Here is an 18,958-nt window from a genome sequence, read left to right as displayed (position 1 = left end):
AGACACCCGGAGACTCAGCTCATACAAAATGAGCTTCTCCCTCCTTTGTGTCTGAGGACCCCGGTGCCCTGGGCTGCCCTGGACGTAGGCCTTTGGTAGCCGGCTGGGAGGGAGGAGTCGGGAACAACAGAAGAGAAAAAGAAGATGCAGGAAGGAAGGGAAAGCGGGGGGTGGTGGCAAGAGGGAGAGCAGACACGTGAACAAATATTTTTCCTCTCCTTCCCAGAGGCAAGGCTCGGAGCCTGTGATCTCGGGGGAAGCGAGTGACCTCGTGTTTGGACTGTATTGTTTTCACTAGCAAGTGACAAAGTGGAAGCAGGAACATGAGGCTGTAGAAATACAATGTCAGGGTGCCCTCGAGGGATGGGCTCCTTTGCCCACCCCCCCCACCCCCACCCCCTGCCTCAGCGCTTGGCAGACCCCTATCGCAGCCGAGTGAGAAGCTTCTCGGGCTCCCTGGCTGAGCAGTGTTGATTGAGCAGGCTCTTCTTTATTCATACACCTTTTGCTGAGCTGCATAGCAAATACGCTGTAAATTTCAGTGCTTTAGAGAGAGCTTGATACATAAAACAGGACTACCTCCCCTAATATAACGGAGGCTGGTCAAATTCCACATCATACATCAAAGCTATTTGGGGTGCCACTGCTGTGTTTCCGAAGTAAACATTACTTCTCAAAGAGGATCCACACCCAGAATAATTACTTGTTGGAGTGATCTGAGGCTAAAGCTGGTTTAATCTATTCATTTGGCTCAGCCCAGTTTTTTCCCCAGTGAGGAGTGTGCTAGAGCGCTTAAAGCCCACACTGCAGAAGGCTTCTTCCTCCTGAGCCCCTTTGCCTGCAAAACCGCACCTCCCCCGTTCCCCGTTATCTTGTTCCTGGGGATGGCATCTAAATCCCCATGTTATGCATGTATTTTCATTAATTTAGCAATTAGGTCGTGCTCACTATCTGCCAGGCCCTCTTTTAAGCTCTTTAGCAAATACTCACTTCACCTTCACGGCTCTAGGCAAAGGCACCTATCTTGAACCCCATTTTCCAAACAAGGGAAACAAGGCACAGAGAAGTTAAGTAACCTGCACAAGATCGCACAGCTAGTTGGTGGCGGAGTTGCGGTTTGTCCCCAGAGTCCGAGCTCTTCATTACCACGCTCTGCTGTCTCTCAATTATATCTTCTAAAGTGGCCTGATAACCAGGGGCCCACCTTTTTCAGCAGCGAGAAATAGCTTTCTGTGCCTTTCTTAACATCCTTCCTATCCGAGATGGCCCCTTGACCTTAGAAGAGTAGAGGGTCAGCCCCTGGGAAGGAAGTCACACCTGTGCAGGGCTCAGCTGAATCCAGAGCACCACGGACAGGTGCAAGAATGAACTTGGAGCTTAGGCCCAAACGGTCTGAGCTCTGGATGGGAGAATTCCAAGGGCTCGCTTTTAACTGTCTTCCTGGTTGACAGATGTGCCACAGGTGCTCTTGACCGTCCCGGGGTTCGCTGTCCCTTTCTCCTGATGGTTCGTCCCTCTGTTCTTTGGGGGTGGGGTATCATTCTCTCCCTGGCCACCTGAGTTTCTCCTCTGGTGGCACCAGCATCCACACAGTTGTTCATTCTAGAAGCCTGGAACTCCTTCCCATTTCTTCGCGATCCACGACTTATCACCTGGTATGTTAGCTCCACCTCCTAAAAAGGTCTCCGATGCAAACCTGCCTCTCCCTGTTGCTACCTTAGTTCGGGTCACCCTTAGATCTCCCCAAGACCTCGGCTCCCATCCAACCGATCGCCCCAGACTCCAGATTTAACCCTCTAACACTGTTTTCAGATTGCAGTCAGAGTGATTTTTCTAGAAGTAATTAATTCTGATTGTGTCATTGCTTAGTTGTAACCATTCAATGGCTCACATTACCCTTAGGATAACATTCAAATTTCTAAGTGTGGCTGCCAAAGCCTTAGATGGCAGGGTCCTGCCTCCCTCTGGGCATCATTTCTCACTGCTCTCAGATCCCCAAAGATCTCTGTTTCCTCTCCCCTTCAGGTCACTCCCCTTCTCTCTGGCTGACTTTAGCTTAAACATGCTTGCTTCTGAGGAGTCCTCCTGATGCCCTGACTGTGGCATGGGGGACCCCTTCCCAGTGTTGCCATGGCAACCAGGCCACACTTTCTCCATGATAACACTGTGCACCTCGTATTTGAATTTGATGGCCGTCTGTGTGTTTATCTGTTTTCCACATTGTCATGTGTCCTCGGCACCTAGTACGGGGCTGGTTTGTGGAAGATAGTAAAAAAAAAAAAAAAAAAACAAAACATTTTAGGGGCACCTGGGTAGCTCAGTTGGTTGAGTGTCTGACTCTTCATTTCAGCCCCAGGTTGTGAGGCCAGGGTTGTGGGATCGAGTCCCACGTTGGGCTCTGCATTGAGCCTGGAGCCTGCTTGAGACTGACTCTCTCTCTCTCTCTCTCTCTCTCTCTCTCTCTCTCTGTTTCTCTTTCTCTCCCTCTGCCCCTCTCCCCTGCTTGCGTGCGTGTGCTCGCTCTCTCTCTCTCTCTCTCTTTAAAATAAAGGAAAAACAAAACCCCAAAACATTTTAGTAGTACTCACTACGTGAAAAGGGTGTTGATCAAGTCAGGAGACTTGGGTTTTAGAGCCTGCTCTGTCTGGCACCAGTTCTCGACCTTGATCAAGTCATTTACCCTCTCTGAGCCTCAGTTTTGTATCTGTGAGGTGAGGACCGTGTATTAGGTGATTTCCAAGGTCCCTTGCAGCACTGAGATCCTGGGATCTGTCTTCACCAAGAGTTAGCTTTCCTTCACTCTCTTGATTTTCCAGGCTGTGAGGACCTGCCGTCACCCTGCCCTTCTGTCCGTCTTCCTATCCCTTCGAGATGTGCTGATAAGCAGAGCCTGGCTTCCTGGCTTCAGCTGGGCTCTGACACAGCCTTGGGTTCTCCTTGTATCCAGGACGAGAACGCCTTGAAATTCTCTGATGCCCTTCTCACTTCATCTTGTTTGCTGTCAGAACATTGTAAATAGGAAGCTTCTAATGCTGCCTTTGTGTCTGAATTGTCACAGGAATCGATAGGAAGTCCTCGAATCTTCATGCTCCTGAGGCCTCCCTTCCCCCAGCAGAAAGAAATGGGAGACTCCTGGAGGCCACAGCCCCCGCCCCAGAATACACACAGCCTTATCCGCCCTCTGAGGATAGAGTCTTAATACCCACTTACTGCTCACGTGTTTCTCGTATTGCTTCACTACATTTATTGAGCACCTTCTGTATAGTAGGCGTTGCTCTAGGTACATTGGACACATAAAGAACCAAGCAGACAAAATTCTTTGTCTTGGGGAGCTTATTACGTTTTGGAAGGTGTGTGTAGGGGCAACCCGTATACATGAGGAACATAAATAAGGCAGTAAATTACATAATAAGCTAGGAAGTGGTAAATGCTATGGGAAGAAAGGAAAAGTAGAACAGGGAGAGTGAAGGCCTCCTGAGACTGGGATTTGAGTCGGGGTCTAGAAGAAGGCGAGGCCATGTGCCAGTCTTCCGGGGAATGTTCAAGGCAAAGGGCAGAACCCATGCAAAGGCCCTGAGGTGGGACTATGCATGGAGTGCACGAGGAACTTGGGGGACTCAGGGTTACACTTCAGAGCGCAATGCCAGGTGCATAGTAGGCCCGCCACCAGTATTTATGGGAGGTCTAAGCACAGACTGCTGGGCCTGCAGCCAGACGGGCCGCAATTCATCAGACCGGTGCCATGTACTAAATCTTCTCTGGTCCCGTGGGAGAAGCTGGCGGGTCTGAGTCAGACATGCTGTTTGCATCCTGGCCCCTCGCATATTAGCTTTGTGATCCTCGACAAATCGCTTACCCTTTTGCTGAGTTGCTGTTTCTTCGTCTTTGCAGGAGGGTTCTGACGAGGGCCTCAGAGGGGTTTTGTGGGACCGGATAGCGAAAACACGTGGAAGAGGCTTACTCACCTGCACATGCATGGCGCAGAGTGGATGCCCAGTGATGTTAGTCCCCGGGACACCCTCTCCCTAGTCTTTGGGCCAAACGTTTATTTTCTCTGAGCCTCAGTTTCCTCTTCCAGAAACAGTATAGTCATTACCAGGCTGCCTTCTGCCTAGACTCCAAGTCAAAGGACGTAGGTAATAGTACTTCCAACGTAGATGGCCAGTTTCCAGGGGCAGGGGACCGTGTTTATGTGCGTACGCACAAACGTGTGTGCCTATGTGTATAAACATGTGTAAGATTGTGTGTGTGTGTATACTTCTGCGACCCAGGCGGGTTTCTCTTTTATGATTCGTAAATGCTTCAAGGGCGGGGACCCTGCCATTTTATAGAAGACCTTATGCGTCTCACACGCACTAGGTGCTCAGTAAATCCTTATTGAATGAATGAACTTGTGCTAATGGAAATGCTCTTTGCTGGATTAAACGTGTGGACAAAATCAGTAGAGCTGTTTGCTCCCAGGTAGTAGGAATGTGGTGCCGTTGCGAATTAGGTTTGGAATATATTTACTGGGCACTTAACTATGTGCCAGGCACTGTACTGAGCACTTTATATGCATTTCTCGTTTAAAACTGCCAACGGCCCTGTGGGGTAGGTGCTGTTATCGTTGCTGTTTTATAGATGCGACATCCGAGGCTGGGAGGTCAGTGTCTTGACCACAGCTAGTAAATGGGGGAAGCAGGGATTGGAACCCAGCCTTCCGGAGCTTGCACCTGCCTGAAATGTTACTGCCCCTTTTCATGGTCTGATCTCTCAGGAGGAGGAGGAGGAGGAGGAGGAGGAGGAGGAGGAGGAGGAGGAGGAGGAGGAGGAAGGCTGCCCTTGCAGCCAGCCCGGGAGGAAAGTCCCTGCAGTAAAGGCATTTCTCAGGTCATTGGCAAATGACCCTTTGCACTAAAAGGGGAAACGAGGAAGGGGTCAGCTTGCCAGCAGGAGACCATGAACCATGAAGATGGTCAAAGACAAGGCTTGCATTGTGCTGTGTCCCTGAATTTGTCCTTTTCCTTTCAGCTTCAGAGCATGTTAAGAACTTGGTGGAAATATGAGAGCCTTGGGCCTCATGTTTCCCTGTTAGATGCCTAAAACCTGGCTACACGTATATGTAGATGCACACGTGGTGTGCAATGCACGTCTGTATGTGCATGTGTGTGTATCTACAGCCTTCAAGATGGGCGTAATGGTCTGTCTCTACAAAGCCTCCTGAGCTGTGCTTGGATAGCGCTGGAGCTCTCTGCCTTATAGCAGCACTGCTTTGAGCCTTCGCTGAGTGACTGCACAGCCTAGCCTGTGCCCAGTGACCGATGTCTGTGCCTATCTCTCCTTGAAAGAACGTCTGTGTCATATTAGCTTTCCCCCCACTTGCCCCTAACGCCTAATAAATGCATATTGGGTGTATGGATGAGCAGATGAGCGGTCTTCATGCTACCGTGGTCTCCACCAGCTTTGGTGAGCCCGTCCTCTACCCCTGGTCACTCGTGTGGGGGCTGGTATCACGGAGGGTGCCCTCCTGTGGGGCGGAGCCCTTGGCCATGCTGGACATCCTTGGCATCCAAGCTCATGTAGGAGTATCAGGCTGCGTGGAGCTGGATGTTCTTCCCGTGCTCTCGGATCTGTGGAGGTGCTGGCCTGGACAGCCAGCTGTGGTCTACTGGGAGAACTTTCTTTTGCAGTTCTGGAGCGTTCCCCATCTGGCGCCTGCTGGCTTCGCGTCCCCTTGCCCGCTGGCTTCTCCTTGGGTCTGTATGGAGAAGGAAAGTGTTGGGAAGTCGTTCCTCCCCATGTTTAATGTGTTCCCTGCCTGCTGTGTCCCCCTGTGCTCAAGTTCCGGACAATTACCCTCCTGCCGGGTTTTGTTGCTGAGCACAGCAGGTGGGCCTTGTTTGTAATTCACTTGCACCATTAACGCTGGGTTAGCGCCATAAGGGCGACTGATCCACTCAGTGCCCCCCAGCCCCAGATGCCACTTGATAGCAGGATGTTAGATTGGCTTGGGGGTCGAGGCATTTCAAAGCTCAACCTGAGGTGCTTTCTCCAGTGGAGAGCTACGAGAAGCTTGACGTATTGGCAGTCACAGAGCGCTCCCAGTCCTCCACACTAATGGTAAATCTGTACCCAAATACCAGTCCCCTCAAATCACGGTGATCTGGCTCGGGACGATAACAGCAATAGTCACAATAACATAGTAACAGCTCTCAGGAAGCTCGGTACCAACACTACTAAGATCACAGCGAATCTTTGAAAGCCGCCTTAGGAACGTCTCACATCTTCTCCATTTTGTGGGCAGGGAAGATGAGGTTTGGGGGAGGCTACCCACTTTCCCAGGGTCGTTGCTAGTAAGAAACAGAGCCCCGGCTTGGAGAATGGTCTGAAGTGGACACAGAGTTTGTGCTCCTAACCCCTGCCTTGTCCTGCCTTCCTCTGGGAGGAATTATGTAGAGTTTTGTGGATGGAGATGGGGGGCAGGGGGAGATCTCCCAGCTTGCCATCCTAATTATTTTTTTTCCCTAGCATTGTTACTAAGATGAGTCACTGAGTGGAGGGTGGTGGTGGGGGCGGGGGGGGGGAGAGGTGACGGATAGGATTAAAACATCCTCTGTAGGTTCACTTTTATTAATTAATCATACATTCATTGAGCTCTAACTAGGTGGAAAACCTTGTCTTAGGTGTTTTGGAGGAAACAATGGTAAATCATTCATCTGTTCGATCAATCTGAGAGACGGGGAGTCAAGCGTGTATTCTAGAACAAAAGACAGAGAATAAAATGTTGGGGGTGGGGACGGAGGAGGTAAGCAGAAACCAACCAGGGAGATCAGTTTAGAAGGAGATCTTCCCGACTTTCTGATTACGTGTTATGAAAACGTTTTGGGGCCACCCTGTGACATAGGGCATGTCGCACTGTCTGCTCTTTTATGGGACACTGAGGGGCAGAGAGACTTTAGGACCCGGGACACCACGGTCCTGCAGGGAACAGCGGCAAAGGCAGGTTTGAACACGGGCCTCCTGACCCCAGGTCCTCCTGACCCCGGTCGCTCTCATTTGGGCCCTATCCAGTCTCTGCCGAATGTTTGATGTCCCGTGTCCTGCTGAGGCCACAACTCTGGAGCTGCCTCGAGTGAGCTCTGCTTTCCTTGGAGATCCATGAAGTCTACGTTCCTACCCAAAACTCGGTGGCCCAGAAGCTTTGATTTCCAGTTTGTGGGAAAATCTAGTACCCTAATGTTCAGGCAGTGCGGGGTCAGTTCCCTTCAGGGACGACTCGCCCCCCATTCACAGCCCCTCACACGTGGCTCAGTGCCCACTCACCGACCTCCCTGCTGTCCAGGCCACCTGGCACACCTTGGTCACGTTGATTTCCTTAAAGCACAACTCCAGTATTGGCCCTCCCTTGCCCAGAAACTTCCGGTGGTTCATTATTGCCTGGAGGATAAAGTCCAAGCTCCTTAACCTTGGCGTTCAAGGCCTTCTAGAATCTGACCCCAACACTTAACCTTTCTCTGGATAGCGTGCTTCTGCCAAGTTGGTTAGTCACTGTCCTTTGGACACTGTCCTTTGCTTTTCCTGGCACGTGCTGGAAGGTCTCCTTTCCTAAGCAGCGTGTGCCTCAAGGCTCAGCGTGTGCCCACACTGTCCAAGAATCGTGCTCACCTGTCCAGGCCCAGGGATGCTTTCTGCCTCTGTCTTCCCAGCGCTTCCTTCCCATTTGGCGGCGAAGGCTGCCCTGCCTTGGGGAAGCCGCTTCGTTACTGTCCTGCATCCTGCATTCACCAGTGTGTTGCTTATGACCTCATACTTCTCAGTGAGCTCCTTGAGGACAGACCCCACATCCGAGAGGTCCGATGGCCTGTGACTGCCCAGCACATCACTGAGTGTGCGGCGTTTAGCCCCGCCCAGGGGGCAGCCTCATTGGCTGCCTTTCTCTCCCCTTCTGGCAGCTGGAGCTGGGCTCCCCTGGTTATGTGCCTGTTTTACCACGGTCCCTGGGCGGGGGGTATTGAGTGTGGGGACAGCTCCCCTGCTTAGCTAAGGAAGTCATATTTCCCTGAGGCCGCTCTGAGACTGTGTATGCCCCCGGACTTCCAACCCACAGACTTGTGTCGTGTGCCTGGAGATTCCGTGACTTCTTCTAGGTCATGGCACAGGGAAGGTGATGGGACATCGGCAGGCTGAATGAGAGCTGTGCTCTCTTCTGTGGCGTGGGACAAAGGCAGAAGCCCAGGGCAGCCACTGGAGAGGATGCCCTCTGCATTCCTGACCCCCACAGAGACTAGCTGAACACAGCGGCACCCCCAATCAGGGTCTCCTTTCGGGGGAAGGCCCTCCTTTTGCCCAGGGCTTGGGATCCAGCCAAGAACTAGAGCTCGTGCGTGTATGGGGCGCTCAGAGGTGAGCGCTGAGGCTGCAGGTAGACTGGGATGGTGGGCGGTAGCTGGCAGGGGTGGGGGGAGCAGAGGGGAGGTGAGTGTTTGGCCTGGAGTGTGACTGGGACGGCAGTGTGTCCTTGGACCAGGCTCCAGGGCCAGCTCAGAACAGCCACACCTCTTCTGGCAGCTGGTGACAAGTGGCCCAGACAGGCCGCGAGGGACCTGGGCAGGCCCAGCAGTCAGTCACTGAGCACTTGAACCTGAGGTGTTCTTAGCCTCACTGTACAGAGGAGGGGACCCAGGCTCAGGGACGTAAGCAACATGCCCACCTGAGAGCCAGTCATTGAGAAAGTTGGGATTCTTTATTGTTTTTTAAATTATTCACTAGATTTCTTAATTGAAAAAGCAATCCAATCTCTGAACACGCACACAGTAGAGAACACTTCAGAATGAAAAGCAAGTCTCCCTTCCTACCCTGACTGCAGTTCTAGAACCCTCTCCAGGGGGCAACTGGCCAGCAGCCAGTGACTGTTCTCTGCCTCTCACGGAGCCTGGTGCCAGGAGAGGGCCATCAATGCTAACGGAGCTGGAGGGCAAGGAAGGGGTAGATGGATCCTGCACGGGCTGTTAGGTGATTCCCAGAGATTGTGCTCAGCTTGCGTGACACCCACACAATAAGCCCAATTGCTTTGCCTCTTGAAGGGGACACCCCTTACTTTTTGGTGCACCTTTATTTTACAATATCTAGCTTTCTTATCCTCCTCACCCTGACTCCTCCTGTACCCCTGGGAGTATAAGGGGAACGTCCCAGGCTTCCCAAGGAACGAATACACCTAGGGATAGCTGCTTTGTCCCGTTCTGGCTAGGACTTAGGAAAAGACGACAGGACCTTACTTTCTGCCGATGGTGTCAGAGACACCGAAAAGACTGGTATGCACATGACTGTGGACAGGACAGACGCAGGGAGGTCTCTACTTGGGCGTGGTGGGGCCAGGCCAAGGGACAGCTCTGTGTCTGGGACCCAGCAGCTCTCAGGTCCGGGCTTGCTTCTTTGTCACTAACATCAGAGCACTTTCCTCTGGCTTTAACCTCAGTGGAGCTGGGACAGTGTCTGCTTACCATCACCTGTGAGTCTATAATAACCCAGCTCTGGCTTCGGATGGTTAAATTCTGATGCACCTCCCCTCCCCGCGTCAGGCAGCTCCCACCCAGCCTAGCCTTCTCTTCTCCCAGGCTGCACGGCCTGCCCTTTCCAGATCTCAGATCTCCGTATGCAAGGTTGCAGTGCCGACAAGCCTCTCCAGGATAGCCCCTCTCCTCCCAGACACCCAGACAGCAGGAGAGGGAGAGCTGTGTTTATCTGCAGGTAATTAAAATGCTGTCCTGAAAAAGCAGCTTCTCTCTGCAACTGCCTTGTCCCCTGCTCACTCTCTATTCCTCTGTGGACACCCTTGCAAGGTCTCTCTGCTCTAAATGTGTTACCAACGGCTCCGGCTCTGGGCAATTTTATTTCAAAGCCTCGGCTCACGTGGTCTCTGCTAGGAGCTCGTCTCCCCCAGGGCCCAGCCTAGTGGCCTCAGATAAATGCCAGGGACATTTTTCACCATCCAGAGCCAGTCTTGCCCTTCATATCCGACCCCTGGATCCTCTTCCTGGCTCACTAAGGCGGGTGATTAACTCCCCGTCTTCTCCCCGGTAGCCATGTCCTTTGCACCGGGAAAGAGATCCATATGCTGTGGCCTCCTCACCTTGCCTGTGAAGGAAGCTAGGTCCCGTACGAGGTTCATGGAGGCAGCCGGCATTAGATGCAGAGCCATATCCGGGACCTGGGGGCGCCTGATGAGGGAGACTGGACGTAAACACAACAGATACACGGAGATGTTTCTGGTTTCTAGCCTTACGAATCCCCTGCCATTTCCTTTTTTTTTTTTTTTAATTTTTTTTAACGTTTATTCATTTTTGAGACAGAGACAGAGCATGAATGGGGGAGGGTCAGAGAGAGAGGGAGACACAGAATCTGAAACAGGCTCCAAGCTCCGAGCTGTCAGCACAGAGCCTGACGCGGGGCTCGAACTCACGGACCGCGAGATCCTGACCTGAGCCGAAGTCGGCCGCTTAACCGACTGAGCCACCCAGGCACCCCGCCCCTGCCATTTCCCAAACGCACTGCGCTGGCCTCCACCAGCGGTCCGAGTCTCCTCCGTGTCGTTCCTCTGTCTGGGATCTCCTTCTCCCTGCTCCCTCTGTCCCCGTTGAGAGACCTGGCCAACTCAGGTCGAACATCCTGTCCTCAGGGAAGCCTTCCCTTCCTGCCACATGAGGTCCCCCTGTCACACACTCTGTAGCGTCCTGCACTTTTCCTTTATTGTCTGTACTTGTGGCACCTGTGCCCTGGCTGTGGGATTAATATCCCTCCCCTGACTGTAAGCCCCAGGGCCTGGACAAGGCCTGCTGGTAGATACTCAGTGGAAATATTCTGTTGAGTGAATAAAGTATAAATCCTGTAGCGGTATTAAGCGTATTTATACACCTTGGCCAGGCTACCGGAAAGGAGCGATATGCACACCGTTTTGCTTAGAAAGCATTTCACTCACCTGCAAAGTAGCGCTCTGCTCGTTCACTCATTTGGTCCTCTTGGCAACGCTATAAGGGGGGTGGTAGGAGTAGAATTTCCCCACTTTACAGAAGAGAGGTTAAGAGATGGGGCCAAAGTCAGCTCTCCGCCGCCAGTCCCTGATCTTTTTCCTCTGCTAGGCTGAGTCTGAGCGAGGAAGGAAGACTAACTTCTTCAGGAAAAGCTTGTGGTATGGGGTTGGCTTGGAGTAGCATTTGGCAGGTTCTTACCGCCCCCCACGCCCCGCCCCGCAGTGGCAAGAGGCATGGGAGCCCATCTTGTTGGGAGAGGATGCAGGTGTGGTCCCGGGTACCTGTGTACGGGACCGGAGGGAGTCCGGAATGCGGGTGGAGAGAGGAAAGAAAGGAGGTTCACGTTGACTGATGGCAGTACTAGTTCAATAGCTTTTCGGGGGAGGTCCGATTGCCCTTGGTTTACGTTTGTGGAAATGAAGCTCTCAGAGGTTGAGTAACCAGCTTAAGGACACATAGCGGCGTCCGGGAATGGAAGCCAGGGACGTGTGTTCTGGTCCCTGGTAAGAGGCAGTTGTTTAGAAGTGGATTGAGGGCATCAGTCTGATACCTACACAGGAGGCGGCTTAGAGGGGAAAAGAGACTGGTTGTTCACCATGTCTTGCTCATTTGTGTCCAAGAATTGGGGACAGCTGTCCCTTGTCACACGTCCTGAGTACTAGCAGATACCTGGGGGTGCTGTCCTCCCTAAATGTCCTCCCCTGATATCAGGCCTGGGCTGGGCCAGCCACGGCTCTGCATTTTATCTTGTTGAGTCAGGCCAGGTCCAACTCTCAGGGCGACACAAGCCACCTCTGGCTAACCTGGCACAGTCTCATCACAAAATCCTGGGAGCATCTCCTGATGGTAAATGGTAAAAACTGAGGACACCTGGACCAATTGTGTTGCCAAGGGACACACTCAGACTCATTTTTCTGTTGCTTGTGTCCCCTGATTTGAAAAATGTGCAGATGGGCCCTAGATCTCCTTGGATTCGACTCCCCTTCTCCAACATCATGATAATCATTATCATCACTTGCAGTATTTCCTCAAGTATCAACTGTGTGCCAGGTTTGGGATAGGAGAGAAGGCATGTGTAGAGGATGGTAGAACTAGGTCCTGGAGCTGGTGGCCTGGGGCTCCCGTTGGCCAGGCGAGTTACCTTAGTAGATCTCACTCAGCCTCCCCCCTTTGGTTTCCATGTCTGCAGGTGGAGAGGACGAGAGTATCTGCCTCACGGGCTCTTCTGAGGAGCAGTGGATCTGAAATAGTACTTTGCACAGAGGAAGTAAACACTCAGCACGTATTACCACGGAGTATAATTCCTAGAACTGTGGAATGGCACAACTTAAAAGAACTTAGAGATCGTTGACTCCAATTCCCTCATTTTACAGAATGAGAAACTGAGGCCCGGAGAGCTATCTCCCAGAGCCAGTGAGCACCCAGGTCCCTGCCCCCTGGGACAGACCTATGTCCTGGTGTCATGCTACTTGCCAGGGACACAGAATACTTATGCATGCTGCCCAACTGTATCAGGTCTTGAAGGTTGATTCTCCCTTAAGGAGGCCATGGAGCCTGGGGGTGGAGGGGCTCCGCTCCCCTGTCCTGGCCACCCTGCCATCCTGCCTCCCTACACACTCTGTCCACGATGTTGGCTGCTGCTGGGAGTTTCTCCCAGCCAGGGGGTGGGGGTCAGAACAGCAGAGAAACCCACATCCATTTGTCTTGAGGAGCCTGGAGCATCATGAGGAGTAATCAAGATCTTGTTGCCCACACATGAGAGGAAACCTGTAATTAATCTGGCTGCCCCTCTGATTTCCTCTGTCCTCCCTGCCACCAACACCATCTGGTAGCTGTCAGCCTCCTCTCGGACCCACCCTGGAAAATCACGATTAATAGTGTAACCGGCCCGTGAGGACGAGAGACAGACCAGCAGAGGGACTGCTGACAAATCGGGAGAGGAGAGGCCATTTAGCACAACTGGGCCAGGGGGGTCCAGACGGCGTGCTCGCTGCCTGAACACCGTGAGCCATGGGCAGTCTGTGCGGTCCGTGAGTACGAACTGACACTCTTGGGGATCTACAGGCACACCTACTAAGCTCCTCCTCGGTATAGGCAACATGGCAGGTGTGTCAGAAAGATACCCAAAAGGGATGTTCCCTTGCATCCCATCACAGTCTGGTGATGGAGAGAGAGGGCATCAGTAAGCGTAGAGTTAAAGAGCCGCTCGCCCATTCATTCACCCATTTCATGAGGTGTATTTGCAGCCATTGTGCCAGGCGCTGTCCAGGTGCTGGAGGCGTCGCAGTGAATAAGAGGGAGAAGGCGTCGCAGTGAATAAGAGTGTGCATTCAAAATACAAGCATGGGGGCTCCTGGGTAGCTCAGTCGATTAAGCAACCAACTCTTGACGTCGGCTCAGGTCTTGATCTTGCGGCTCCTGAGTTCAAGCCCCGCGTCGGGCTCCCTGCGGACAGTGTGGCGCCTGCTTGGGATTCTCTCTCTCCCTCTCTCTCTCTGCCCCTCTCCCCACTGCTCACCCCTCAAATAAACTTAAAAATTAAAAAAAATATATAAGCATAGGGGGCGCCTGGGTGGCTCGTCGGTTAAGCAGCCGACATCGGCTCAGGTCAGATCTCACGCTCCGTGAGTTCGAGCCCTGCATTGGGCTCTGTGCTGACAGCTCAGAGCCTGGAGCCTGTTTCAGATTCTGTGTCTCCCTCTCTCTGACCCTCCCCCGTTCACGCTCTGTCTCTCTCTGTCTCAAAAATAAACACTTAAAAAATATATATATATAAGTATGGAAGGGGGGCAGTCAGAGATGTCTGGAGACATCAAGGAATCCTCTGGCTTGAGGAAGCCAACCCGTCCTGAGATTCTAAAAAAATGGAAATTAGGTTCTCCTTTCAGAAGAAGTGGTGACGTCTGCTTTTTGGTGTTTGGATGAGGAAACATCTTGGGCGGGTAAATGGTGGAGCAGAGCTGGGGCTGTACATAGCATGTCTTCCCAGCACTCATGGGGCAGTGTGCCTGCCATCAGGCGCTACCTGCCACGGTGGACAGTGAGAGCTGGAGGTTCACGGGGAGCCTGTGCCGTGGAGAAATTGGGTCTAGATTGGGAGTTCCTTGTGGGCAAGGGCTCCAAATGTAAGTCACGAGGGAACACTCCATGCTGACAGAGCCTTTTCCACATGCATTAGCTGACTGGATTCTTTCATTATTTCCACAGGTATTTTTTGAGTGCCTACTATGTGCCAGCCTGTGCGAGGCATTGGAGACACAGGTGGAAAATTCCAACGCGTTCCCTGCTCTCCTGGTGCTCATCACCCTGTGAGGTAGGCATTGCTGCTCCCATGTAAACCGATGAGGAGGTGGGCTTTGAAGGGAGTCAACTACTTGGGAGTGTTCCCTCAGTGAGGTTCAGAGCCAAAACCAGCCTGGCTTCCATCCAGGTGTGGCCCGATGGGCAGACTACCCATGTCTAGAACCGTGCCCTCAGTGACACAGGAAAGGACTTTGTTTAGATTCTCTGCCTTCTAGGTTCCCAAAAGTACCTTAGTGAGGCCCAGCTCTATTCAGGTGAGGACTGTCAGAGACCCTGGGAGATCTGAAGCCATACTTAGATACCTGCTTTGAACTTAAATTCTGCCCGAAAAGAGCAGTAAATGCTTATTTCCCTCCCCATCCTGTGATTACTCTTTGCCCGGATCTATACCGTGATGTCTGCGTAGGTTGTTGGTTTTAACTGCAGCAAGTGTACAAAATGTATGAGTCAAACCGGGAATTTAGTTCATGTTGGTGTAAACTCAGCAAATGCCTTTTTAAAAAATGCCTCCTTTGTTATTATTTTTTTAAGTAAACTGTCGCCAACGTGAGGCTCGAACTCATGGCCCCAAGACCAAGAGTTAGATGCTCTACTGACTGAGCCAGCCAGCCGCCCGCTCCAGCAAATGCCTTTTTGATGTCATCTGTCCATTTATTCATTTGACCAATGTTAGTTGAGCACCTGCTATGTGCCAGGTAGCATGCTAGGTGCTTGTCACAGTCCCTGCCATCACTGCTGCTGGTTCTGTGGGAAGATAGCATCCTCGTAGCAGGTTGTGTGCCCTGATGAGGAATGTTCCAGGCCTGGTGGCAGCATATGGGGAAGGGATCACAGAAAAACGGAGAGGGGAGAGAATGCAGTTTAGCCTATAGAAGCCCAGGCCACCACGGGTTGAGGCCATATCCGGTGTGGAAACTGGCACAGAGGTGACATGTTTGAGAAATCAGGGCTCAGGCTCTTCTAGAGTGTCAGGTGCAGTGGGGGGGGGGTGGGGCGTTAGGGACAGGTGAGCGGGAGCCAGGTCACGAAGGGCTTGCCTGTTGGAGTGAGGAGTTTGCCCTGGATCCCTGAGGCACGTTTTAGTAAGAATCCCCACCCCCAGCCGAATGGGGAGCCACCCAGGGAGGGAAAGACCCGAGGGAAGGAGGCCAGGAAGGCTGCTATTGCCAAGGTCTGGGTCCCTGCCGTAGAATATCCGGATGGGGGGAGCGTGGGAGTCCATGGTGATGCAGAGAAGGTCTCGGAGGCAGAGTTGGGCAAGTAGTGACTGCTCAGAATGGGGTGTGGGGAGGGAGCAATCTGGGGCGTCTCTCAGCTTTCTGGCTTGGGTGATGAGTGGGGTGTGGTGCCGCCTACAAAGAAGGAAGATATAGGAGAAGCAGGTGGTGCGCGTGGTGGAGAGGATACCTTTCGCCTGGGACGGGGAGCGTTTCGAGTGCTCTGCAACACCGGTGAAATTTCAGGAGGCGGCTGTATTGTGCATTCAGCAGAGCGCTGGGCATGGGATGCTGATTTAGAAGCTACGCCACGCAGGTGGTAAGGAGCCACAGGAGGAGGAGAAATTCCCCAGGGAGGGACAGTGTTAGTGGGAAGCGGGCCTTGGTGCAGTATCTCCAGGATCATATCTTTTTTATCCCTAAATTATTTAAATGTTTTTGGGGTGCGTGGGTGGCTCAGTCGGTTGAGCGTCCGACTTCAGCTCAGGTCATGATCTCGCGGTTCGAGAGTCTGAACCCTGCATTGGGCTCTGTGCTAACAAACAGCTTAGAGCCTGGAGCCTGCTTCGGATTCTGTGTCTCCCTCTCTTTCTCTCTCTCCCCCTCCCCTGCTCATGCTCTCTTTCTCTGTCTCTCAAATGTTAAAAAAAAAAAAAAAAAACTACTAAAATATTTTTAGTTGAGGGGGGACTGGGTGGCTCAGTCAGTTGAGCGTCCGATTTTGGCTCGGGTCATGATCTCGCGGTCCATGAGTTTGAGCCCTGCATCGGGCTCTGTGCTGACAGTGCAGAGCCCGGAGTCTGCTTTGGATTCTGTGTCTCCCTCTGTCTCTGCCTCTCCCCTGCTTGCACTCTTTCTCTCTCTCCCTCAAAAATAAATAAACATTTAAAAACGTTTTAAAAATATTTTTAGTTGTTAACGGCTGCCCTCTTTGGTTCTAAGACCAGATTCATCTAAACATTAAAATGAAAACAAGACCTGAAATTTCGTTGTGCTTTTTGGTAAAGAATCTGAAAGCTTCATCTTCTTGTGCTCGTATATAAGTGGTTAGGCTAGACAAGAAAAGCCAGTGGAGTCAGAGACCTGGCCAGCCCTGGCTTTGCCTCATAGCCACCATGTGACCTTGAACTGGGCACTTCACCTTTCTGGGGCTCAGCTTCCTCACCTGTGATAGAGTTTGTCCTGTGTGTTAAATAAGAAAGAGACTGCGGAAAGAAGTTTGCAAACCAGTGAGCGTTACCGTCATGTAACACGATGGCTCTTTTTATTCCTGCAAGGTTTGAGAGGAGATTGTTTTCTCTTCTTTGTGCCCTGGGTTATACAGTCGAGGCTGAAGAGCAGCCTGGGACCTCAGACATTGTGGTCCTCACACGTGGTCTCCAGAATTAGCTAGGCTTCCGCCACGAACGACAGAAGTCAGGCCTGCACGAACTGGGTGTAGTTGTGTCATCAAATAGAATTTACACAGGCTAATCTGACACCTATTTAGCAGTCTGAATAATAATTACCATGTGGCGTGCTGATCGGGCATAAATGGAAGGCATTTGACATAAATGATTATGGTTAGTATTGCTTTTATATAGCCTAACCAGATTTTTACAGTTCTTTTCTCTTTGACCGTTTATTCATTTATCCATTCAACAAATATTTATGGCAGCTGTAATATATGCCGGGCCCTGTTCCGGGCCCTGAGGACAGAGGAACAAGATTTCTGCCCCGTCCCCCGTCCTTTGTTTGAGCTTGCATTGCACTGGGGAGACAATCACCGAACGATCAACTTCATCCATAATGAGTAAGAATGTCAAGCTTTTCTTGAGACGGTATTTGCCGTAATCTGTCATTGCACCAATACCCATGAATTAAAGGACAAAGATTCTGGGCCGGATTGGCCAACAAGCAGAGCTGTCTTTGCCTCTGAACTTTACCTTTATTTCCCTCTGACCCCCAATAGCAGGGTGATTGCTTGAGGCCTTCCATCGGACAAGTACAAACTGTGCGTCTGCTGTGTAAAGTGGACTCTGGGGATATAACAGCACGCTGGCAGCTGTCCTTGCCCTTAAGAAGCCCACACTGATCCCATGTGTGTGCACATAAAGGCAGCAGCAATGGGGAGACGTTCTGTCAAAGCCTCTCTAGGCCGCTGCAGGGGTACGTAGAGAGGGTCGGGATTCTGGCCAGGGGCAGGGGTGCAGGAGAGGAGAATCAGGCAGAGCGAACAAGGTATGCACAGGAAACTGCCAAGTGCTGGGTGTGGCTGGAACATTGAGTGTGTGTGGGGTGGAGGGGGATGTCGGTAAACAGACTTACCCGAGGTCTGTAACACACACACAGAAAAGCGAACGTAATCGTAAGTATAGAGCTCCGTTTTCACAAACTGAACACACTTGTGTAACCACCACCTAGAGTAAGAAACGGGACATCGCCAGCACCCCCAAAAGACCCCACCTGTTCCCATCCGGTCACCGCCCACCCTCAAGGGTAACCACTTGCTGGACCTCTAACAGTTGTACTTAAAAAAAAAAAAAAAAAAGTTTATTTTTGAGAGAGACAGTGCAAGCAGGGGAGGGGCAGAGAGAGGGAGACACAGAATCCGAAGCAGGATCCAGGTTCCGGGCTGTCAGCACAGAGCCCGACGCCGGGCTTGAACTCGTGAATCGTGAGCTCATGACCTGAACCGAAGTCGGATGCTTAACCAACCGAGCCACCCAGGCGCCCCCGTTTTCCTACTTTTTATAAAAAGAATCCTATTGGACGTACTGTGCTGTGCCTGGCTTCTTTTGCTCAAATCACGTTCGTGAGATTCATCCAGACGGTTACATGTGGTTGTTGATTGTTGATTTTCATGTCCACGTTACATTCCATCATGCGAATGTACTCTGTATTTCTCCATTCTGCTACTGGCCATGTGGGTAGTTTCCAGTTTGGAGGAATCCAGAGAGCTCTGCCGTGATCATTCTACTCCATCTCTGGCGAGCATATCCATGCATTTTTGTTGAAAATACACTCCTTGTGGGGCGGCTGGGGCATTAGGGTAAGTGCAAAACTCCGGATTTCAAGAGCATAAAGACCAGTTTTTCTAGAGTCGGATCCACGGGCTCCACATTCCCTGCCAGCATTCCGTGTACTGTCCTTTTTTTCGGTCCTTCCACTGGGTGCATAGTGTTATCTTACTGTGGTTTGAAATTGCATTTCCTGATGCCCAGTGAAGCTGAGCGCCTTTTCAAATGTTAAGAGACATTTGGATGTTGTTATTAGTGGGAGACCTGCTCTAGTCTTTTGCCCATCTATCTATTGGGTTGTCTGTCCAGGGGGTGGAGGAAGAATCATTTAATACTACTTTCCTAACCCAGGGTGACCCGGGATTGGCATAGCCAGGTGTTTCCTGGCCCCACCTTCACCCCACTGATGGGGTGCAGCTGGCAGGCTATCGAC

General features: G+C 51.8%; 1 protein-coding gene across 3 annotated transcripts in view; it reads left to right on the top strand.

The window, feature by feature from the left end:
* GRIK4 (glutamate ionotropic receptor kainate type subunit 4) overlaps positions 1–18,958 on the top strand; it is a 428,197-nt gene that overhangs the window by 111,403 nt on the left and 297,836 nt on the right. For all 3 annotated transcript variants that reach the window (XM_027036757.2, XM_027036756.2, XM_027036754.2), the window contains exon 2: positions 14,214–14,319. The gene's annotated coding sequence lies outside the window, so the exon portion shown is untranslated. The remainder of the gene's footprint in view (positions 1–14,213; positions 14,320–18,958) is intronic.

Source organism: Acinonyx jubatus, chromosome D1 (genome assembly GCF_027475565.1).
Source record: "Acinonyx jubatus isolate Ajub_Pintada_27869175 chromosome D1, VMU_Ajub_asm_v1.0, whole genome shotgun sequence".
Lineage (NCBI taxonomy): Eukaryota > Metazoa > Chordata > Mammalia > Carnivora > Felidae > Acinonyx > Acinonyx jubatus.
The sequence above is the reverse complement of the archived record's forward strand: the minus strand, read 5'-3'. Positions and strand labels throughout refer to the sequence as shown.